The sequence below is a fragment of the Vespula vulgaris genome, chromosome 1 (genome assembly GCF_905475345.1).
Source record: "Vespula vulgaris chromosome 1, iyVesVulg1.1, whole genome shotgun sequence".
NCBI lineage: Eukaryota > Metazoa > Arthropoda > Insecta > Hymenoptera > Vespidae > Vespula > Vespula vulgaris.
Genome location: NC_066586.1, coordinates 9,450,851 through 9,476,090, shown reverse-complemented (window position 1 = coordinate 9,476,090; position 25,240 = coordinate 9,450,851). Strand labels below are relative to the sequence as shown.

General features: G+C 38.7%; 1 long non-coding RNA gene across 1 annotated transcript in view; it reads left to right on the top strand.

The window, feature by feature from the left end:
* The window catches only part of LOC127068726 (uncharacterized), a 71,161-nt gene that overhangs the window by 24,194 nt on the left and 21,727 nt on the right, over nt 1–25,240 (top strand). Inside the window, exons 8-11 of the long non-coding RNA XR_007783152.1 lie at nt 2,173–2,612; nt 7,671–8,220; nt 11,851–14,380; nt 23,839–24,388. This is a non-coding gene — a long non-coding RNA (uncharacterized LOC127068726). The remainder of the gene's footprint in view (nt 1–2,172; nt 2,613–7,670; nt 8,221–11,850; nt 14,381–23,838; nt 24,389–25,240) is intronic.

Below are 25,240 nucleotides of genomic sequence, written 5' to 3'. Positions count from 1 at the left end.
TAAGAAACAAGCAATTAGAAGAGTGTCCTGCCTTCCGTTCGAGATATATCGAACTCTAGAAGGCGGAAAGGAACACGATAAGGTCCACGTTAATAGAATTAAATGTACATTAAGAAACAAGCAATTAGAAGAGTGTCCTGCCTCCCGTTCGAGATATATCGAACTCTAGAAAGCGGAAAGGAATACTATAAGGTCCACGTTAATAGAATTAAATGTACATTAAGAAACAAGCAATTAGAAGAGTGTCCTGCCTCCCGTTCGAGATATATCGAACTCTCGAAGGCGGAAAGGAATACTATAAGGTCCACGTTAATAGAATTAAATGTACATTGAGAAACAAGCAATTAGAAGAGTGTCCTGCCTCCCGTTCGAGATATATCGAACTCTAGACAGCGGAAAGGAATACTATAAGGTCCACGTTAATAGAATTAAATGTACATTAAGAAACAAGCAATTAGAAGAGTGTCCTGCCTCCCGTTCGAGATATATTGAACTCTAGAAGGCGGAAAGGAATACTATAAGGTCCAGGTTAATAGAATTAAATGTACATTAAGAAACAAGTAATTAGAAGAGTGTCCTGCCTCCCGTTCGAGATATATCGAACTCTACAAAGCGGAAAGGAATACTATCAGGTCCACGTTAATAGAATTAAATGTACATTAAGAAACAAGCAATTAGAAGAGTGTCCTGCCTCCCGTTCGAGATATATCGAACTCCAGAAGGCGGAAAGGAATACGATAAGGTCCACGTTAATAGAATTAAATGTACATTAAGAAACAAGCAATTAGAAGAGTGTCCTGCCTCCCGTTCGAGATATATCGAACTCTACAAAGCGGAAAGGAATACTATCAGGTCCACGTTAATGGAATTAAATGTACATTAAGAAACAAGCAATTAGAAGATTGTCCTGCCTCCCGTTCGAGATATATCGAACTCCAGAAGGCGGAAAGGAACACGATAAGGTCCACGTTAATAGAATTAAATGTACATTAAGAAACAAGCAATTAGAAGAGTGTCCTGCCTCCCGTTCGAGATATATCGAACTCCAGAAGGCGGAAAGGAATACGATAAGGTCCACGTTAATAGAATTAAATGTACATTAAGAAACAAGCAATTAGAAGAGTGTCCTGCCTCCCGTCCGAGATATATCGAACTCTAGAAAGCGGAAAGGAATACGATAAGGTCCACGTTAATAGAATTAAATGTACATTAAGAAACAAGCAATTAGAAGAGTGTCCTGCCTCCCGTTCGAGATATATCGAACTCTAGAAAGCGGAAAGGAATACAATAAGGTCCACGTTAATAGAATTAAATGTACATTAAGAAACAAGCAATTAGAAGAGTGTCCTGCCTCCCGTTCGAGATATATCGAACTCTAGAAGGCGGAAAGGAACACGATAAGGTCCACGTTAATAGAATTAAATGTACATTAAGAAACAAGCAATTAGAAGATTGTCCTGCCTCCCGTTCGAGATATATCGAACTCCAGAAGGCGGAAAGGAATACTATAAGGTCCACGTTAATAGAATTAAATGTACATTAAGAAACAAGCTATTAGAAGAGTGTCCTGCCTCCCGTTCGAGATATATCGAACTCTAGAAAGCGGAATGGAATACGATAAGGTCCACGTTAATAGAATTAAATGTACATTAAGAAACAAGCAATTAGAAGAGTGTCCTGCCTCCCGTTCGAGATATATCGAACTCTAGAAAGCGGAAAGGAATACTATAAGGTCCACGTTAATAGAATTAAATGTACATTAAGAAACAAGCAATTAGAAGAGTGTCCTGCCTCCCGTTCGAGATATATCGAACTCTAGAAGGCGGAAAGGAATACTATAAGGTCCACGTTAATAGAATTAAATGTACATTAAGAAACAAGCAATTAGAAGAGTGTCCTGCCTCCCGTTCGAGATATATCGAACTCCAGAAGGAGGAAAGGAATACTATACGGTCCACGTTAATAGAATTAAATGTACATTAAGAAACAAGCAATTAGAAGAGTGTCCTGCCTCCCGTTCGATATATATCGAACTCCGGAAGGCGGAAAGGAATACGATAAGGTCCACGTTAATAGAATTAAATGTACATTAAGAAACAAGCAATTAGAAGAGTGTCCTGCCTCCCGTTCGAGATATATCGAACTCCAGAAGGCGGAAAGGAATACTATAAGGTCCACGTTAATAGAATTAAATGTACATCAAGAAACAAGCAATTAGAAGAGTGTCCTGCCTCCCATTCGAGATATATCGAACTCTAGAAGGCGGAAAGGAATACTATAAGGTCCACGTTAATAGAATTAAATGTACATTAAGAAACAAGCAATTAGAAGAGTCTCCTGCCTCCCGTTCGAGATATATCGAACTCCAGAAGGCGGAAAGGAATACTATAAGGTCCACGTTAATAGAATTAAATGTACATCAAGAAACAAGCAATTAGAAGAGTGTCCTGCCTCCCATTCGAGATATATCGAACTCTAGAAGGCGGAAAGGAATACTATAAGGTCCACGTTAATAGAATTAAATGTACATTAAGAAACAAGCAATTAGAAGAGTGTCCTGCCTCCCGTTCGAGATATATCGAACTCTAGAATGCGGAAAGGAATACTATAAGGTCCACGTTAATAGAATTAAATGTACATTAAGAAACAAGCAATTAGAAGAGTGTCCTGCCTCCCGTTCGAGATATATCGAACTCTAGAAGGCGGAAAGGAATACTATAAGGTCCACGTTAATAGAATTAAATGTACATTAAGAAACAAGCAATTAGAAGGGTGTCCTGCCTCCCGTTCGAGATATATCGAACTCCAGAAGGCGGAAAGGAATACGATAAGGTCCACGTTAATAGAATTAAATGTACATTAAGAAACAAGCAATTAGAAGAGTGTCCTGCCTCCCGTTCGTGATATATCGAACTCTAGAAAGCGGAAAGGAATACTATAAGGTCCACGTTAATAGAATTAAATGTACATTAAGAAACAAGCAATTAGAAGAGTGTCCTGCCTCCCGTTCGAAATATATCGAACTCCAGAAGGCGGAAAGGAATACGATAAGGTCCACGTTAATAGAATTAAATGTACATTAAGAAACAAGCAATTAGAAGAGTGTCCTGCCTCCCGTTCGAGATATATCGAACTCTAGAAAGCGGAAAGGAATACTATAAGGTCCACGTTAATAGAATTAAATGTACATTAAGAAACAAGCAATTAGAAGAGTGTCCTGCCTCCCGTTCGAGATATATCGAACTCTAGAAGGCGGAAAGGAATACTATAAGGTCCACGTTAATAGAATTAAATGTACATTAAGAAACAAGCAATTAGAAGAGTGTCCTGCCTCCCGTTCGAGATATATCGGACTCCTGAAGGCGGAAAGGAATACTATAAGGTCCACGTTAATAGAATTAAATGTACATTAAGAAACAAGCAATTAGAAGAGTGTCCTGCCTCCCGTTCGAGATATATCGAACTCTACAAAGCGGAAAGGAATACTATAAGGTCCACGTTAATAGAATTAAATGTACATTAAGAAACAAGCAATTAGAAGAGTGTCCTGCCTCCCGTTCGAGATATATCGAACTCTAGAAGGCGGAAAGGAATACTATAAGGTCCACGTTAATAGAATTAAATGTACATTAAGAAACAAGCAATTAGAAGAGTGTCCTGCCTCCCGTTCGAGATATATCGGACTCCTGAAGGCGGAAAGGAATACTATAAGGTCCACGTTAATAGAATTAAATGTACATTAAGAAACAAGCAATTAGAAGAGTGTCCTGCCTCCCGTTCGAGATATATCGAACTCTAGAAGGCGGAAAGGAATACGATAAGGTCCACGTTAATAGAATTAAATGTACATTAAGAAACAAGCAATTAGAAGAGTGTCCTGCCTCCCGTTCGAGATATATCGAACTCTAGAAAGCGAAAAGAAATACTATAAGGTCCACGTTAATAGAATTAAATGTACATTAAGAAACAAGCAATTAGAAGAGTGTCCTGCCTCCCGTTCGAGATATATCGAACTCCAGAAGGCGGAAAGGAATACGATAAGGTCCACGTTAATAGAATTAAATGTACATTAAGAAACAAGCAATTAGAAGAGTGTCCTGCCTCCCGTTCGAGATATATCGGACTCCAGAAGGCGGAAAGGAATACTATAAGGTCCACGTTAATAGAATTAAATGTACATTAAGAAACAAGCAATTAGAAGAGTGTCCTGCCTCCCGTTCGAGATATATCGAACTCTAGAAAGCGGAAAGGAATACTATAAGGTCCACGTTAATAGAATTAAATGTACATTAAGAAACAAGTAATTAGAAGAGTGTCCTGCCTCCCGTTCGAGATATATCGAACTCCAGAAGGCGGAAAGGAATACGATAAGGTCCACGTTAATAGAATTAAATGTACATTAAGAAACAAGCAATTGGAAGAGTGTCCTGCCTCCCGTTCGAGATATATCGAACTCTAGAAAGCGGAAAGGAATACGATAAGGTCCACGTTAAGAGAATTAAATGTACATTAAGAAACAAGCAATTAGAAGAGTGTCCTGCCTCCCGTTCGAGATATATCGAACTCTAGAAAGCGAAAAGAAATACTATAAGGTCCACGTTAATACAATTAAATGTACATTAAGAAACAAGCAATTAGAAGAGTGTCCTGCCTCCCGTTCGAGATATATCGAACTCCAGAAGGCGGAAAGGAATACGATAAGGTCCACGTTAATAGAATTAAATGTACATTAAGAAACAAGCAATTAGAAGAGTGTCCTGCCTCCCGTTCGAGATATATCGAACTCTAGAAGGCGGAAAGGAATACGATAAGGTCCACGTTAATAGAATTAAATGTACATTAAGAAACAAGCAATTAGAAGAGTGTCCTGCCTCCCGTTCGAGATATATCGAACTCTAGAAAGCGAAAAGAAATACTATAAGGTCCACGTTAATAGAATTAAATGTACATTAAGAAACAAGCAATTAGAAGAGTGTCCTGCCTCCCGTTCGAGATATATCGTACTCCAGAAGGCGGAAAGGAATACGATAAGGTCCACGTTAATAGAATTAAATGTACATTAAGAAACAAGCAATTAAAAGAGTGTCCTGCCTCCCGTTCGAGATATATCGGACTCCAGAAGGCGGAAAGGAATACTATAAGGTCCACGTTAATAGAATTAAATGTACATTAAGAAACAAGCAATTAGAAGAGTCCTGCCTCCCGTTCGAGATATATCGAACTCTAGAAAGCGGAAAGGAATACTATAAGGTCCACGTTAATAGAATTAAATGTACATTAAGAAACAAGTAATTAGAAGAGTGTCCTGCCTCCCGTTCGAGATATATCGAACTCCAGAAGGCGGAAAGGAATACGATAAGGTCCACGTTAATAGAATTAAATGTACATTAAGAAACAAGCAATTAGAAGAGTGTCCTGCCTCCCGTTCGAGATATATCGAACTCTAGAAAGCGGAATGGAATACGATAAGGTCCACGTTAATAGAATTAAATGTACATTAAGAAACAAGCAATTAGAAGAGTGTCCTGCCTCCCGTTCGAGATATATCGAACTCCAGAAGGCGGAAAGGAATACTATAAGGTCCACGTTAATAGAATTAAATGTACATCAAGAAACAAGCAATTAGAAGAGTGTCCTGCCTCCCATTCGAGATATATCGAACTCTAGAAGGCGGAAAGGAATACTATAAGGTCCACGTTAATAGAATTAAATGTACATTAAGAAACAAGCAATTAGAAGAGTGTCCTGCCTCCCGTTCGAGATATATCGAACTCTAGAAAGCGGAAAGGAATACGATAAGGTCGACGTTAATAGAATTAAATGTACATTAAGAAACAAGCAATTAGAAGAGTGTCCTGCCTTCCGTTCGAGATATATCGAACTCTAGAAAGCGGAAAGGAATACTATAAGGTCCACGTTAATAGAATTAAATGTACATTAAGAAACAAGCAATTAGAAGAGTGTCCTGCCTTCCGTTCGATATATATCGAACTCTAGAAGGCGGAAAGGAACACGATAAGGTCCACGTTAATAGATTTAAATGTACATCAAGAAACAAGCAATTAGAAGAGTGTCCTGCCTCCCATTCGAGATATATCGAACTCTAGAAAGCGGAAAGGAATACTATAAGGTCCACGTTAATAGAATTAAATGTACATTAAGAAACAAGCAATTAGAAGAGTGTCCTGCCTCCCGTTCGAGATATATCGAACTCTAGAAAGCGGAAAGGAATACGATAAGGTCCACGTTAATAGAATTAAATGTACATTAAGAAACAAGCAATTAGAAGAGTGTCCTGCCTTCCGTTCGAGATATATCGAACTCTAGAAGGCGGAAAGGAACACGATATGGTCCACGTTAATAGAATTAAATGTACATTAAGAAACAAGCAATTAGAAGAGTGTCCTGCCTCCCGTTCGAGATATATCGAACTCTAGAAAGCGGAAAGGAATACTATAAGGTCCACGTTAATAGATTTAAATGTACATTAAGAAACAAGCAATTAGAAGAGTGTCCTGCCTCCCGTTCGAGATATATCGAACTCTCGAAGGCGGAAAGGAATACTATAAGGTCCACGTTAATAGAATTAAATGTACATTGAGAAACAAGCAATTAGAAGAGTGTCCTGCCTCCCGTTCGAGATATATCGAACTCTAGACAGCGGAAAGGAATACTATAAGGTCCACGTTAATAGAATTAAATGTACATTAAGAAACAAGCAATTAGAAGAGTGTCCTGCCTCCCGTTCGAGATATATCGAACTCTAGAAGGCGGAAAGGAATACTATAAGGTCCACGTTAATAGAATTAAATGTACATTAAGAAACAAGCAATTAGAAGAGTGTCCTGCCTCCCGTTCGAGATATATCGAACTCTACAAAGCGGAAAGGAATACTATCAGGTCCACGTTAATAGAATTAAATGTACATTAAGAAACAAGCAATTAGAAGAGTGTCCTGCCTCCCGTTCGAGATATATCGAACTCCAGAAGGCGGAAAGGAATACGATAAGGTCCACGTTAATAGAATTAAATGTACATTAAGAAACAAGCAATTAGAAGAGTGTCCTGCCTCCCGTTCGAGATATATCGAACTCTGCAAAGCGGAAAGGAATACTATCAGGTCCACGTTAATGGAATTAAATGTACATTAAGAAACAAGCAATTAGAAGATTGTCCTGCCTCCCGTTCGAGATATATCGAACTCCAGAAGGCGGAAAGGAACACGATAAGGTCCACGTTAATAGAATTAAATGTACATTAAGAAACAAGCAATTAGAAGAGTGTCCTGCCTCCCGTTCGAGATATATCGAACTCCAGAAGGCGGAAAGGAATACGATAAGGTCCACGTTAATAGAATTAAATGTACATTAAGAAACAAGCAATTAGAAGAGTGTCCTGCCTCCCGTCCGAGATATATCGAACTCTAGAAAGCGGAAAGGAATACGATAAGGTCCACGTTAATAGAATTAAATGTACATTAAGAAACAAGCAATTAGAAGAGTGTCCTGCCTCCCGTTCGAGATATATCGAACTCTAGAAAGCGGAAAGGAATACTATAAGGTCCACGTTAATAGAATTAAATGTACATTAAGAAACAAGCAATTAGAAGAGTGTCCTGCCTCCCGTTCGAGATATATCGAACTCTAGAAGGCGGAAAGGAACACGATAAGGTCCACGTTAATAGAATTAAATGTACATTAAGAAACAAGCAATTAGAAGATTGTCCTGCCTCCCGTTCGAGATATATCGAACTCCAGAAGGCGGAAAGGAATACGATAAGGTCCACGTTAATAGAATTAAATGTACATTAAGAAACAAGCAATTAGAAGAGTGTCCTGCCTCCCGTTCGAGATATATCGAACTCTACAAAGCGGAAAGGAATACTATCAGGTCCACGTTAATAGAATTAAATGTACATTAAGAAACAAGCAATTAGAAGAGTGTCCTGCCTCCCGTTCGAGATATATCGAACTCTAGAAGGCGGAAAGGAATACTATAAGGTCCACGTTAATAGAATTAAATGTACATTAAGAAACAAGCTATTAGAAGAGTGTCCTGCCTCCCGTTCGAGATATATCGAACTCTAGAAAGCGGAAAGGAATACTATAAGGTCCACGTTAATAGAATTAAATGTACATTAAGAAACAAGCAATTAGAAGAGTGTCCTGCCTCCCGTTCGAGATATATCGAACTCTCGAAGGCGGAAAGGAATACTATAAGGTCCACGTTAATAGAATTAAATGTACATTGAGAAACAAGCAATTAGAAGAGTGTTCTGCCTCCCGTTCGAGATATATCGAACACTCGAAGGCGGAAAGGAATACTATAAGGTCCACGTTAATAGAATTAAATGTACATTGAGAAACAAGCAATTAGAAGAGTGTCCTGCCTCCCGTTCGAGATATGTCGAACTCTAGACAGCGGAAAGGAATACTATAAGGTCCACGTTAATAGAATTAAATGTACATTAAGAAACAAGCAATTAGAAGAGTGTCCTGCCTCCCGTTCGAGATATATCGAACTCTAGAAGGCGGAAAGGAATATTATAAGGTCCACGTTAATAGAATTAAATGTACATTAAGAAACAAGCAATTAGAAGAGTGTCCTGCCTCCCGTTCGAGATATATCGAACTCTACAAAGCGGAAAGGAATACTATCAGGTCCACGTTAATAGAATTAAATGTACATTAAGAAACAAGCAATTAGAAGAGTGTCCTGCCTCCCGTTCGAGATATATCGAACTCCAGAAGGCGGAAAGGAATACGATAAGGTCCACGTTAATAGAATTAAATGTACATTAAGAAACAAGCAATTAGAAGAGTGTCCTGCCTCCCGTTCGAGATATATCGAACTCTCGAAGGCGGAAAGGAACACGATAAGGTCCACGTTAATAGAATTAAATGTACATTAAGAAACAAGCAATTAGAAGAGTGTCCTGCCTCCCGTTCGAGATATATCGAACTCTAGAAAGCGGAAAGGAATACGATAAGGTCGACGTTAATAGAATTAAATGTACATTAAGAAACAAGCAATTAGAAGAGTGTCCTGCCTTCCGTTCGAGATATATCGAACTCTAGAAGGCGGAAAGGAACACGATAAGGTCCACGTTAATAGAATTAAATGTACATTAAGAAACAAGCAATTAGAAGAGTGTCCTGCCTCCCGTTCGAGATATATCGAACTCTAGAAAGCGGAAAGGAATACTATAAGGTCCACGTTAATAGAATTAAATGTACATTAAGAAACAAGCAATTAGAAGAGTGTCCTGCCTCCCGTTCGAGATATATCGAACTCTCGAAGGCGGAAAGGAATACTATAAGGTCCACGTTAATAGAATTAAATGTACATTAAGAAACAAGCAATTAGAAGAGTGTCCTGCCTTCCGTTCGATATATATCGAACTCTAGAAGGCGGAAAGGAACACGATAAGGTCCACGTTAATAGAATTAAATGTACATCAAGAAACAAGCAATTAGAAGAGTGTCCTGCCTCCCATTCGAGATATATCGAACTCTAGAAAGCGGAAAGGAATACTATAAGGTCCACGTTAATAGAATTAAATGTACATTAAGAAACAAGCAATTAGAAGAGTGTCCTGCCTCCCGTTCGAGATATATCGAACTCTAGAAAGCGGAAAGGAATACGATAAGGTCCACGTTAATAGAATTAAATGTACATTAAGAAACAAGCAATTAGAAGAGTGTCCTGCCTTCCGTTCGAGATATATCGAACTCTAGAAGGCGGAAAGGAACACGATAAGGTCCACGTTAATAGAATTAAATGTACATTAAGAAACAAGCAATTAGAAGAGTGTCCTGCCTCCCGTTCGAGATATATCGAACTCTAGAAAGCGGAAAGGAATACTATAAGGTCCACGTTAATAGAATTAAATGTACATTAAGAAACAAGCAATTAGAAGAGTGTCCTGCCTCCCGTTCGAGATATATCGAACTCTCGAAGGCGGAAAGGAATACTATAAGGTCCACGTTAATAGAATTAAATGTACATTGAGAAACAAGCAATTAGAAGAGTGTCCTGCCTCCCGTTCGAGATATATCGAACTCTAGACAGCGGAAAGGAATACTATAAGGTCCACGTTAATAGAATTAAATGTACATTAAGAAACAAGCAATTAGAAGAGTGTCCTGCCTCCCGTTCGAGATATATCGAACTCTAGAAGGCGGAAAGGAATACTATAAGGTCCACGTTAATAGAATTAAATGTACATTAAGAAACAAGCAATTAGAAGAGTGTCCTGCCTCCCGTTCGAGATATATCGAACTCTACAAAGCGGAAAGGAATACTATCAGGTCCACGTTAATAGAATTAAATGTACATTAAGAAACAAGCAATTAGAAGAGTGTCCTGCCTCCCGTTCGAGATATATCGAACTCCAGAAGGCGGAAAGGAATACGATAAGGTCCACGTTAATAGAATTAAATGTACATTAAGAAACAAGCAATTAGAAGAGTGTCCTGCCTCCCGTTCGAGATATATCGAACTCTACAAAGCGGAAAGGAATACTATCAGGTCCACGTTAATGGAATTAAATGTACATTAAGAAACAAGCAATTAGAAGATTGTCCTGCCTCCCGTTCGAGATATATCGAACTCCAGAAGGCGGAAAGGAACACGATAAGGTCCACGTTAATAGAATTAAATGTACATTAAGAAACAAGCAATTAGAAGAGTGTCCTGCCTCCCGTTCGAGATATATCGAACTCCAGAAGGCGGAAAGGAATACGATAAGGTCCACGTTAATAGAATTAAATGTACATTAAGAAACAAGCAATTAGAAGAGTGTCCTGCCTCCCGTCCGAGATATATCGAACTCTAGAAAGCGGAAAGGAATACGATAAGGTCCACGTTAATAGAATTAAATGTACATTAAGAAACAAGCAATTAGAAGAGTGTCCTGCCTCCCGTTCGAGATATATCGAACTCTAGAAAGCGGAAAGGAATACTATAAGGTCCACGTTAATAGAATTAAATGTACATTAAGAAACAAGCAATTAGAAGAGTGTCCTGCCTCCCGTTCGAGATATATCGAACTCTAGAAGGCGGAAAGGAACACGATAAGGTCCACGTTAATAGAATTAAATGTACATTAAGAAACAAGCAATTAGAAGATTGTCCTGCCTCCCGTTCGAGATATATCGAACTCCAGAAGGCGGAAAGGAATACGATAAGGTCCACGTTAATAGAATTAAATGTACATTAAGAAACAAGCAATTAGAAGAGTGTCCTGCCTCCCGTTCGAGATATATCGAACTCTACAAAGCGGAAAGGAATACTATCAGGTCCACGTTAATAGAATTAAATGTACATTAAGAAACAAGCAATTAGAAGAGTGTCCTGCCTCCCGTTCGAGATATATCGAACTCTAGAAGGCGGAAAGGAATACTATAAGGTCCACGTTAATAGAATTAAATGTACATTAAGAAACAAGCTATTAGAAGAGTGTCCTGCCTCCCGTTCGAGATATATCGAACTCTAGAAAGCGGAAAGGAATACTATAAGGTCCACGTTAATAGAATTAAATGTACATTAAGAAACAAGCAATTAGAAGAGTGTCCTGCCTCCCGTTCGAGATATATCGAACTCTCGAAGGCGGAAAGGAATACTATAAGGTCCACGTTAATAGAATTAAATGTACATTGAGAAACAAGCAATTAGAAGAGTGTCCTGCCTCCCGTTCGAGATATATCGAACTCTAGACAGCGGAAAGGAATACTATAAGGTCCACGTTAATAGAATTAAATGTACATTAAGAAACAAGCAATTAGAAGAGTGTTCTGCCTCCCGTTCGAGATATATCGAACTCTCGAAGGCGGAATGGAATACTATAAGGTCCACGTTAATAGAATTAAATGTACATTGAGAAACAAGCAATTAGAAGAGTGTCCTGCCTCCCGTTCGAGATATATCGAACTCTAGACAGCGGAAAGGAATACTATAAGGTCCACGTTAATAGAATTAAATGTACATTAAGAAACAAGCAATTAGAAGAGTGTCCTGCCTCCCGTTCGAGATATATCGAACTCTAGAAGGCGGAAAGGAATACTATAAGGTCCACGTTAATAGAATTAAATGTACATTAAGAAACAAGCAATTAGAAGAGTGTCCTGCCTCCCGTTCGAGATATATCGAACTCTACAAAGCGGAAAGGAATACTATCAGGTCCACGTTAATAGAATTAAATGTACATTAAGAAACAAGCAATTAGAAGAGTGTCCTGCCTCCCGTTCGAGATATATCGAACTCTAGACAGCGGAAAGGAATACTATAAGGTCCACGTTAATAGAATTAAATGTACATTCAGAAACAAGCAATTAGAAGAGTGTCCTGCCTCCCGTTCGAGATATATCGAACTCTACAAAGCGGAAAGGAATACTATCAGGTCCACGTTAATGGAATTAAATGTACATTAAGAAACAAGCAATTAGAAGATTGTCCTGCCTCCCGTTCGAGATATATCGAACTCCAGAAGGCGGAAAGGAACACGATAAGGTCCACGTTAATAGAATTAAATGTACATTAAGAAACAAGCAATTAGAAGAGTGTCCTGCCTCCCGTTCGAGATATATCGAACTCCAGAAGGCGGAAAGGAATACGATAAGGTCCACGTTAATAGAATTAAATGTACATTAAGAAACAAGCAATTAGAAGAGTGTCCTGCCTCCCGTCCGAGATATATCGAACTCTAGAAAGCGGAAAGGAATACGATAAGGTCCACGTTAATAGAATTAAATGTACATTAAGAAACAAGCAATTAGAAGAATGTCCTGCCTCCCGTTCGAGATATATCGAACTCTAGAAAGCGGAAAGGAATACTATAAGGTCCACGTTAATAGAATTAAATGTACATTAAGAAACAAGCAATTAGAAGAGTGTCCTGCCTCCCGTTCGAGATATATCGAACTCTAGAAGGCGGAAAGGAACACGATAAGGTCCACGTTAATAGAATTAAATGTACATTAAGAAACAAGCAATTAGAAGATTGTCCTGCCTCCCGTTCGAGATATATCGAACTCCAGAAGGCGGAAAGGAATACGATAAGGTCCACGTTAATAGAATTAAATGTACATTAAGAAACAAGCAATTAGAAGAGTGTCCTGCCTCCCGTTCGAGATATATCGAACTCTACAAAGCGGAAAGGAATACTATCAGGTCCACGTTAATAGAATTAAATGTACATTAAGAAACAAGCAATTAGAAGAGTGTCCTGCCTCCCGTTCGAGATATATCGAACTCTAGAAGGCGGAAAGGAATACTATAAGGTCCACGTTAATAGAATTAAATGTACATTAAGAAACAAGCTATTAGAAGAGTGTCCTGCCTCCCGTTCGAGATATATCGAACTCTAGAAGGCGGAAAGGAATACTATAAGGTCCACGTTAATAGAATTAAATGTACATTAAGAAACAAGCAATTAGAAGAGTGTCCTGCCTCCCGTTCGAGATATATCGAACTCTACAAAGCGGAAAGGAATACTATCAGGTCCACGTTAATAGAATTAAATGTACATTAAGAAACAAGCAATTAGAAGAGTGTCCTGCCTCCCGTTCGAGATATATCGAACTCCAGAAGGCGGAAAGGAATACGATAAGGTCCACGTTAATAGAATTAAATGTACATTAAGAAACAAGCAATTAGAAGAGTGTCCTGCCTCCCGTTCGAGATATATCGAACTCTCGAAGGCGGAAAGGAACACGATAAGGTCCACGTTAATAGAATTAAATGTACATTAAGAAACAAGCAATTAGAAGAGTGTCCTGCCTCCCGTTCGAGATATATCGAACTCTAGAAAGCGGAAAGGAATACGATAAGGTCGACGTTAATAGAATTAAATGTACATTAAGAAACAAGCAATTAGAAGAGTGTCCTGCCTTCCGTTCGAGATATATCGAACTCTAGAAGGCGGAAAGGAACACGATAAGGTCCACGTTAATAGAATTAAATGTACATTAAGAAACAAGCAATTAGAAGAGTGTCCTGCCTCCCGTTCGAGATATATCGAACTCTAGAAAGCGGAAAGGAATACTATAAGGTCCACGTTAATAGAATTAAATGTACATTAAGAAACAAGCAATTAGAAGAGTGTCCTGCCTCCCGTTCGAGATATATCGAACTCTCGAAGGCGGAAAGGAATACTATAAGGTCCACGTTAATAGAATTAAATGTACATTAAGAAACAAGCAATTAGAAGAGTGTCCTGCCTTCCGTTCGAGATATATCGAACTCTAGAAGGCGGAAAGGAACACGATAAGGTCCACGTTAATAGAATTAAATGTACATCAAGAAACAAGCAATTAGAAGAGTGTCCTGCCTCCCATTCGAGATATATCGAACTCTAGAAAGCGGAAAGGAATACTATAAGGTCCACGTTAATAGAATTAAATGTACATTAAGAAACAAGCAATTAGAAGAGTGTCCTGCCTCCCGTTCGAGATATATCGAACTCTAGAAAGCGGAAAGGAATACGATAAGGTCCACGTTAATAGAATTAAATGTACATTAAGAAACAAGCAATTAGAAGAGTGTCCTGCCTTCCGTTCGAGATATATCGAACTCTAGAAGGCGGAAAGGAACACGATAAGGTCCACGTTAATAGAATTAAATGTACATTAAGAAACAAGCAATTAGAAGAGTGTCCTGCCTCCCGTTCGAGATATATCGAACTCTAGAAAGCGGAAAGGAATACTATAAGGTCCACGTTAATAGAATTAAATGTACATTAAGAAACAAGCAATTAGAAGAGTGTCCTGCCTCCCGTTCGAGATATATCGAACTCTCGAAGGCGGAAAGGAATACTATAAGGTCCACGTTAATAGAATTAAATGTACATTGAGAAACAAGCAATTAGAAGAGTGTCCTGCCTCCCGTTCGAGATATATCGAACTCTAGACAGCGGAAAGGAATACTATAAGGTCCACGTTAATAGAATTAAATGTACATTAAGAAACAAGCAATTAGAAGAGTGTCCTGCCTCCCGTTCGAGATATATCGAACTCTAGAAGGCGGAAAGGAATACTATAAGGTCCACGTTAATAGAATTAAATGTACATTAAGAAACAAGCAATTAGAAGAGTGTCCTGCCTCCCGTTCGAGATATATCGAACTCTACAAAGCGGAAAGGAATACTATCAGGTCCACGTTAATAGAATTAAATGTACATTAAGAAACAAGCAATTAGAAGAGTGTCCTGCCTCCCGTTCGAGATATATCGAACTCCAGAAGGCGGAAAGGAATACGATAAGGTCCACGTTAATAGAATTAAATGTACATTAAGAAACAAGCAATTAGAAGAGTGTCCTGCCTCCCGTTCGAGATATATCGAACTCTACAAAGCGGAAAGGAATACTATCAGGTCCACGTTAATGGAATTAAATGTACATTAAGAAACAAGCAATTAGAAGATTGTCCTGCCTCCCGTTCGAGATATATCGAACTCCAGAAGGCGGAAAGGAACACGATAAGGTCCACGTTAATAGAATTAAATGTACATTAAGAAACAAGCAATTAGAAGAGTGTCCTGCCTCCCGTTCGAGATATATCGAACTCCAGAAGGCGGAAAGGAATACGATAAGGTCCACGTTAATAGAATTAAATGTACATTAAGAAACAAGCAATTAGAAGAGTGTCCTGCCTCCCGTCCGAGATATATCGAACTCTAGAAAGCGGAAAGGAATACGATAAGGTCCACGTTAATAGAATTAAATGTACATTAAGAAACAAGCAATTAGAAGAGTGTCCTGCCTCCCGTTCGAGATATATCGAACTCTAGAAAGCGGAAAGGAATACTATAAGGTCCACGTTAATAGAATTAAATGTACATTAAGAAACAAGCAATTAGAAGAGTGTCCTGCCTCCCGTTCGAGATATATCGAACTCTAGAAGGCGGAAAGGAATACGATAAGGTCCACGTTAATAGAATTAAATGTACATTAAGAAACAAGCAATTAGAAGATTGTCCTGCCTCCCGTTCGAGATATATCGAACTCCAGAAGGCGGAAAGGAATACGATAAGGTCCACGTTAATAGAATTAAATGTACATTAAGAAACAAGCAATTAGAAGAGTGTCCTGCCTCCCGTTCGAGATATATCGAACTCTACAAAGCGGAAAGGAATACTATCAGGTCCACGTTAATAGAATTAAATGTACATTAAGAAACAAGCAATTAGAAGAGTGTCCTGCCTCCCGTTCGAGATATATCGAACTCTAGAAGGCGGAAAGGAATACTATAAGGTCCACGTTAATAGAATTAAATGTACATTAAGAAACAAGCTATTAGAAGAGTGTACTGCCTCCCGTTCGAGATATATCGAACTCTAGAAAGCGGAAAGGAATACTATAAGGTCCACGTTAATAGAATTAAATGTACATTAAGAAACAAGCAATTAGAAGAGTGTCCTGCCTCCCGTTCGAGATATATCGAACTCTAGAAGGCGGAAAGGAATACTATAAGGTCCACGTTAATAGAATTAAATGTACATTGAGAAACAAGCAATTAGAAGAGTGTCCTGCCTCCCGTTCGAGATATATCGAACTCTAGACAGCGGAAAGGAATACTATAAGGTCCACGTTAATAGAATTAAATGTACATTAAGAAACAAGCAATTAGAAGAGTGTTCTGCCTCCCGTTCGAGATATATCGAACTCTCGAAGGCGGAATGGAATACTATAAGGTCCACGTTAATAGAATTAAATGTACATTGAGAAACAAGCAATTAGAAGAGTGTCCTGCCTCCCGTTCGAGATATATCGAACTCTAGACAGCGGAAAGGAATACTATAAGGTCCACGTTAATAGAATTAAATGTACATTAAGAAACAAGCAATTAGAAGAGTGTCCTGCCTCCCGTTCGAGATATATCGAACTCTAGAAGGCGGAAAGGAATACTATAAGGTCCACGTTAATAGAATTAAATGTACATTAAGAAACAAGCAATTAGAAGAGTGTCCTGCCTCCCGTTCGAGATATATCGAACTCTACAAAGCGGAAAGGAATACTATCAGCCCACGTTAATAGAATTAAATGTACATTAAGAAACAAGCAATTAGAAGAGTGTCCTGCCTCCCGTTCGAGATATATCGAACTCCAGAAGGCGGAAAGGAATACGATAAGGTCCACGTTAATAGAATTAAATGTACATTAAGAAACAAGCAATTAGAAGTGTGTCCTGCCTCCCGTTCGAGATATATCGAACTCTACAAAGCGGAAAGGAATACTATCAGGTCCACGTTAATGGAATTAAATGTACATTAAGAAACAAGCAATTAGAAGATTGTCCTGCCTCCCGTTCGAGATATATCGAACTCCAGAAGGCGGAAAGGAACAGGATAAGGTCCACGTTAATAGAATTAAATGTACATTAAGAAACAAGCAATTAGAAGAGTGTCCTGCCTCCCGTTCGAGATATATCGAACTCCAGAAGGCGGAAAGGAATACGATAAGGTCCACGTTAATAGAATTAAATGTACATTAGGAAACAAGCAATTAGAAGAGTGTCCTGCCTCCCGTCCGAGATATATCGAACTCTAGAAAGCGGAAAGGAATACGATAGGGTCCACGTTAATAGAATTAAATGTACATTAAGAAACAAGCAATTAGAAGAGTGTCCTGCCTCCCGTTCGAGATATATCGAACTCTAGAAAGCGGAAAGGAATACTATAAGGTCCACGTTAATAGAATTAAATGTACATTAAGAAACAAGCAATTAGAATAGTGTCCTGCCTCCCGTCCGAGATATATCGAACTCTAGAAAGCGGAAAGGAATACGATAGGGTCCACGTTAATAGAATTAAATGTACATTAAGAAACAAGCAATTAGAAGAGTGTCCTGCCTCCCGTTCGAGATATATCGAACTCTAGAAAGCGGAAAGGAATACTATAAGGTCCACGTTAATAGAATTAAATGTACATTAAGAAACAAGCAATTAGAAGAGTGTCCTGCCTCCCGTTCGAGATATATCGAACTCTAGACAGCGGAAAGGAATACTATAAGGTCCACGTTAATAGAATTAAATGTACATTAAGAAACAAGCAATTAGAAGAGTGTCCTGCCTCCCGTTCGAGATATATCGAACTCTAGAAAGCGGAAAGGAATACTATAAGGTCCACGTTAATAGAATTAAATGTACATTAAGAAACAAGCAATTAGAAGAGTGTCCTGCCTCCCGTTCGAGATATATCGAACTCTCGAAGGCGGAAAGGAATACTATAAGGTCCACGTTAATAGAATTAAATGTACATTAAGAAACAAGCAATTAGAAGAGTGTCCTGCCTTCCGTTCGATATATATCGAACTCTAGAAGGCGGAAAGGAACACGATAAGGTCCACGTTAATAGAATTAAATGTACATCAAGAAACAAGCAATTAGAATAGTGTCCTGCCTCCCATTCGAGATATATCGAACTCTAGAAAGCGGAAAGGAATACTATAAGGTCCACGTTAATAGAATTAAATGTACATTAAGAAACAAGCAATTAGAAGAGTGTCCTGCCTCCCGTTCGAGATATATCGAACTCTAGAAAGCGGAAAGGAATACGATAAGGTCCACGTTAATAGAATTAAATGTACATTAAGAAACAAGCAATTAGAAGAGTGTCCTGCCTTCCGTTCGAGATATATCGAACTCTAGAAGGCGGAAAGGAACACGATAAGGTCCACGTTAATAGAATTAAATGTACATTAAGAAACAAGCAATTAGAAGAGTGTCCTGCCTCCCGTTCGAGATATATCGAACTCTAGAAAGCGGAAAGGAATACTATAAGGTCCACGTTAATAGAATTAAATGTACATTAAGAAACAAGCAATTAGAAGAGTGTCCTGCCTCCCGTTCGAGATATATCGAACTCTCGAAGGCGGAAAGGAATACTATAAGGTCCACGTTAATAGAATTAAATGTACATTGAGAAACAAGCAATTAGAAGAGTGTCCTGCCTCCCGTTCGAGATATATCGAACTCTAGACAGCGGAAAGGAATACTATAAGGTCCACGTTAATAGAATTAAATGTACATTAAGAAACAAGCAATTAGAAGAGTGTCCTGCCTCCCGTTCGAGATATATCGAACTCTAGAAGGCGGAAAGGAATACTATAAGGTCCACGTTAATAGAATTAAATGTACATTAAGAAACAAGCAATTAGAAGAGTGTCCTGCCTCCCGTTCGAGATATATCGAACTCTACAAAGCGGAAAGGAATACTATCAGGTCCACGTTAATAGAATTAAATGTACATTAAGAAACAAGCAATTAGAAGAGTGTCCTGCCTCCCGTTCGAGATATATCGAACTCCAGAAGGCGGAAAGGAATACGATAAGGTCCACGTTAATAGAATTAAATGTACATTAAGAAACAAGCAATTAGAAGAGTGTCCTGCCTCCCGTTCGAGATATATCGAACTCTACAAAGCGGAAAGGAATACTATCAGGTCCACGTTAATGGAATTAAATGTACATTAAGAAACAAGCAATTAGAAGATTGTCCTGCCTCCCGTTCGAGATATATCGAACTCCAGAAGGCGGAAAGGAACACGATAAGGTCCACGTTAATAGAATTAAATGTACATTAAGAAACAAGCAATTAGAAGAGTGTCCTGCCTCCCGTTCGAGATATATCGAACTCCAGAAGGCGGAAAGGAATACGATAAGGTCCACGTTAATAGAATTAAATGTACATTAAGAAACAAGCAATTAGAAGAGTGTCCTGCCTCCCGTCCGAGATATATCGAACTCTAGAAAGCGGAAAGGAATACGATAAGGTCCACGTTAATAGAATTAAATGTACATTAAGAAACAAGCAATTAGAAGAGTGTCCTGCCTCCCGTTCGAGATATATCGAACTCTAGAAAGCGGAAAGGAATACTATAAGGTCCACGTTAATAGAATTAAATGTACATTAAGAAACAAGCAATTAGAAGAGTGTCCTGCCTCCCGTTCGAGATATATCGAACTCTAGAAGGCGGAAAGGAACACGATAAGGTCCACGTTAATAGAATTAAATGTACATTAAGAAACAAGCAATTAGAAGATTGTCCTGCCTCCCGTTCGAGATATATCGAACTCCAGAAGGCGGAAAGGAATACGATAAGGTCCACGTTAATAGAATTAAATGTACATTAAGAAACAAGCAATTAGAAGAGTGTCCTGCCTCCCGTTCGAGATATATCGAACTCTACAAAGCGGAAAGGAATACTATCAGGTCCACGTTAATAGAATTAAATGTACATTAAGAAACAAGCAATTAGAAGAGTGTCCTGCCTCCCGTTCGAGATATATCGAACTCTAGAAGGCGGAAAGGAATACTATAAGGTCCACGTTAATAGAATTAAATGTACATTAAGAAACAAGCAATTAGAAGAGTGTCCTGCCTCCCGTCCGAGATATATCGAACTCTAGAAGGCGGAAAGGAACACGATAAGGTCCACGTTAATAGAATTAAATGTACATCAAGAAACAAGCAATTAGAAGAGTGTCCTGCCTCCCGTTCGAGATATATCGAACTCTAGAAAGCGGAAAGGAATACTATAAGGTCCACGTTAATAGAATTAAATGTACATTAAGAAACAAGCAATTAGAAGAGTGTCCTGCCTCCCGTTCGAGATATATCGAACTCTCGAAGGCGGAAAGGAATACTATAAGGTCCACGTTAATAGAATTAAATGTACATTGAGAAACAAGCAATTAGAAGAGTGTCCTGCCTCCCGTTCGAGATATATCGAACTCTAGACAGCGGAAAGGAATACTATAAGGTCCACGTTAATAGAATTAAATGTACATTAAGAAACAAGCAATTAGAAGAGTGTCCTGCCTCCCGTTCGAGATATATCGAACTCTAGAAGGCGGAAAGGAATACTATAAGGTCCACGTTAATAGAATTAAATGTACATTAAGAAACAAGCAATTAGAAGAGTGTCCTGCCTCCCGTTCGAGATATATCGAACTCTACAAAGCGGAAAGGAATACTATCAGGTCCACGTTAATAGAATTAAATGTACATTAAGAAACAAGCAATTAGAAGAGTGTCCTGCCTCCCGTTCGAGATATATCGAACTCCAGAAGGCGGAAAGGAATACGATAAGGTCCACGTTAATAGAATTAAATGTACATTAAGAAACAAGCAATTAGAAGAGTGTCCTGCCTCCCGTTCGAGATATATCGAACTCTACAAAGCGGAAAGGAATACTATCAGGTCCACGTTAATGGAATTAAATGTACATTAAGAAACAAGCAATTAGAAGATTGTCCTGCCTCCCGTTCGAGATATATCGAACTCCAGAAGGCGGAAAGGAACACGATAAGGTCCACGTTAATAGAATTAAATGTACATTAAGAAACAAGCAATTAGAAGAGTGTCCTGCCTCCCGTTCGAGATATATCGAACTCCAGAAGGCGGAAAGGAATACGATAAGGTCCACGTTAATAGAATTAAATGTACATTAAGAAACAAGCAATTAGAAGAGTGTCCTGCCTCCCGTCCGAGATATATCGAACTCTAGAAAGCGGAAAGGAATACGATAAGGTCCACGTTAATAGAATTAAATGTACATTAAGAAACAAGCAATTAGAAGAGTGTCCTGCCTCCCGTTCGAGATATATCGAACTCTAGAAAGCGGAAAGGAATACTATAAGGTCCACGTTAATAGAATTAAATGTACATTAAGAAACAAGCAATTAGAAGAGTGTCCTGCCTCCCGTTCGAGATATATCGAACTCTAGAAGGCGGAAAGGAACACGATAAGGTCCACGTTAATAGAATTAAATGTACATTAAGAAACAAGCAATTAGAAGATTGTCCTGCCTCCCGTTCGAGATATATCGAACTCCAGAAGGCGGAAAGGAATACGATAAGGTCCACGTTAATAGAATTAAATGTACATTAAGAAACAAGCAATTAGAAGAGTGTCCTGCCTCCCGTTCGAGATATATCGAACTCTACAAAGCGGAAAGGAATACTATCAGGTCCACGTTAATAGAATTAAATGTACATTAAGAAACAAGCAATTAGAAGAGTGTCCTGCCTCCCGTTCGAGATATATCGAACTCTAGAAGGCGGAAAGGAATACTATAAGGTCCACGTTAATAGAATTAAATGTACATTAAGAAACAAGCTATTAGAAGAGTGTCCTGCCTCCCGTTCGAGATATATCGAACTCTAGAAAGCGGAAAGGAATACTATAAGGTCCACGTTAATAGAATTAAATGTACATTAAGAAACAAGCAATTAGAAGAGTGTCCTGCCTCCCGTTCGAGATATATCGAACTCTCGAAGGCGGAAAGGAATACTATAAGGTCCACGTTAATAGAATTAAATGTACATTGAGAAACAAGCAATTAGAAGAGTGTCCTGCCTCCCGTTCGAGATATATCGAACTCTAGACAGCGGAAAGGAATACTATAAGGTCCACGTTAATAGAATTAAATGTACATTAAGAAACAAGCAATTAGAAGAGTGTTCTGCCTCCCGTTCGAGATATATCGAACTCTCGAAGGCGGAATGGAATACTATAAGGTCCACGTTAATAGAATTAAATGTACATTGAGAAACAAGCAATTAGAAGAGTGTCCTGCCTCCCGTTCGAGATATATCGAACTCTAGACAGCGGAAAGGAATACTATAAGGTCCACGTTAATAGAATTAAATGTACATTAAGAAACAAGCAATTAGAAGAGTGTCCTGCCTCCCGTTCGAGATATATCGAACTCTAGAAGGCGGAAAGGAATACTATAAGGTCCACGTTAATAGAATTAAATGTACATTAAGAAACAAGCAATTAGAAGAGTGTCCTGCCTCCCGTTCGAGATATATCGAACTCTACAAAGCGGAAAGGAATACTATCAGCCCACGTTAATAGAATTAAATGTACATTAAGAAACAAGCAATTAGAAGAGTGTCCTGCCTCCCGTTCGAGATATATCGAACTCCAGAAGGCGGAAAGGAATACGATAAGGTCCACGTTAATAGAATTAAATGTACATTAAGAAACAAGCAATTAGAAGTGTGTCCTGCCTCCCGTTCGAGATATATCGAACTCTACAAAGCGGAAAGGAATACTATCAGGTCCACGTTAATGGAATTAAATGTACATTAAGAAACAAGCAATTAGAAGATTGTCCTGCCTCCCGTTCGAGATATATCGAACTCCAGAAGGCGGAAAGGAACAGGATAAGGTCCACGTTAATAGAATTAAATGTACATTAAGAAACAAGCAATTAGAAGAGTGTCCTGCCTCCCGTTCGAGATATATCGAACTCCAGAAGGCGGAAAGGAATACGATAAGGTCCACGTTAATAGAATTAAATGTACATTAGGAAACAAGCAATTAGAAGAGTGTCCTGCCTCCCGTCCGAGATATATCGAACTCTAGAAAGCGGAAAGGAATACGATAGGGTCCACGTTAATAGAATTAAATGTACATTAAGAAACAAGCAATTAGAAGAGTGTCCTGCCTCCCGTTCGAGATATATCGAACTCTAGAAAGCGGAAAGGAATACTATAAGGTCCACGTTAATAGAATTAAATGTACATTAAGAAACAAGCAATTAGAATAGTGTCCTGCCTCCCGTCCGAGATATATCGAACTCTAGAAAGCGGAAAGGAATACGATAGGGTCCACGTTAATAGAATTAAATGTACATTAAGAAACAAGCAATTAGAAGAGTGTCCTGCCTCCCGTTCGAGATATATCGAACTCTAGAAAGCGGAAAGGAATACTATAAGGTCCACGTTAATAGAATTAAATGTACATTAAGAAACAAGCAATTAGAAGAGTGTCCTGCCTCCCGTTCGAGATATATCGAACTCTAGACAGCGGAAAGGAATACTATAAGGTCCACGTTAATAGAATTAAATGTACATTAAGAAACAAGCAATTAGAAGAGTGTCCTGCCTCCCGTTCGAGATATATCGAACTCTAGAAAGCGGAAAGGAATACTATAAGGTCCACGTTAATAGAATTAAATGTACATTAAGAAACAAGCAATTAGAAGAGTGTCCTGCCTCCCGTTCGAGATATATCGAACTCTCGAAGGCGGAAAGGAATACTATAAGGTCCACGTTAATAGAATTAAATGTACATTAAGAAACAAGCAATTAGAAGAGTGTCCTGCCTTCCGTTCGATATATATCGAACTCTAGAAGGCGGAAAGGAACACGATAAGGTCCACGTTAATAGAATTAAATGTACATCAAGAAACAAGCAATTAGAAGAGTGTCCTGCCTCCCATTCGAGATATATCGAACTCTAGAAAGCGGAAAGGAATACTATAAGGTCCACGTTAATAGAATTAAATGTACATTAAGAAACAAGCAATTAGAAGAGTGTCCTGCCTCCCGTTCGAGATATATCGAACTCTAGAAAGCGGAAAGGAATACGATAAGGTCCACGTTAATAGAATTAAATGTACATTAAGAAACAAGCAATTAGAAGAGTGTCCTGCCTTCCGTTCGAGATATATCGAACTCTAGAAGGCGGAAAGGAACACGACAAGGTCCACGTTAATAGAATTAAATGTACATTAAGAAACAAGCAATTAGAAGAGTGTCCTGCCTCCCGTTCGAGATATATCGAACTCTAGAAAGCGGAAAGGAATACTATAAGGTCCACGTTAATAGAATTAAATGTACATTAAGAAACAAGCAATTAGAAGAGTGTCCTGCCTCCCGTTCGAGATATATCGAACTCTCGAAGGCGGAAAGGAATACTATAAGGTCCACGTTAATAGAATTAAATGTACATTGAGAAACAAGCAATTAGAAGAGTGTCCTGCCTCCCGTTCGAGATATATCGAACTCTAGACAGCGGAAAGGAATACTATAAGGTCCACGTTAATAGAATTAAATGTACATTAAGAAACAAGCAATTAGAAGAGTGTCCTGCCTCCCGTTCGAGATATATCGAACTCTAGAAGGCGGAAAGGAATACTATAAGGTCCACGTTAATAGAATTAAATGTACATTAAGAAACAAGCAATTAGAAGAGTGTCCTGCCTCCCGTTCGAGATATATCGAACTCTACAAAGCGGAAAGGAATACTATCAGGTCCACGTTAATAGAATTAAATGTACATTAAGAAACAAGCAATTAGAAGAGTGTCCTGCCTCCCGTTCGAGATATATCGAACTCCAGAAGGCGGAAAGGAATACGATAAGGTCCACGTTAATAGAATTAAATGTACATTAAGAAACAAGCAATTAGAAGAGTGTCCTGCCTCCCGTTCGAGATATATCGAAC